We start from the raw sequence: 463 nt of genomic DNA on the forward strand, positions 1-463 counted from the left end.
AAAAAAAAAAAAAAAAAGCGTCTGACACGGTAAGCTACAAGACGTCGGTTCGAATCCGGCCGGATCGAAGGAATTTTTTCTGAGTGTTCGATCTTTGTATTAATAATTATAACAAACTAATGGATATTTAAATACAGTTTAGATTAAAATAATGTGTCAAATATCCTACCACAGTCTTCGTCAAATACATAAAATGACATAATAAATGTTAAACTTAAAATTTAATTAAATAACTACGTAAGTTTGTCAATATAAAACTCATGTGAGCTGTAATAACATTTTGTCTATTAGTAATACTTTTAATTTTTTTAATGAATGTTCTATAATTTGTTTCAATTCTTAGGTACTCGGGTAGTTTATTATGAATTATTATTGCATTATAATACGGACTATTTTGATACATGCTTAGTTTTCTTTGTCTTAATGAAATGGATACGGCACTAATAATAATAATAAATAATAA

Source organism: Hyposmocoma kahamanoa, unplaced genomic scaffold (assembly GCF_003589595.1).
Source record: "Hyposmocoma kahamanoa isolate Upper Pololo Valley unplaced genomic scaffold, ASM358959v1 85993, whole genome shotgun sequence".
In the NCBI taxonomy this organism is placed as follows: domain Eukaryota; kingdom Metazoa; phylum Arthropoda; class Insecta; order Lepidoptera; family Cosmopterigidae; genus Hyposmocoma; species Hyposmocoma kahamanoa.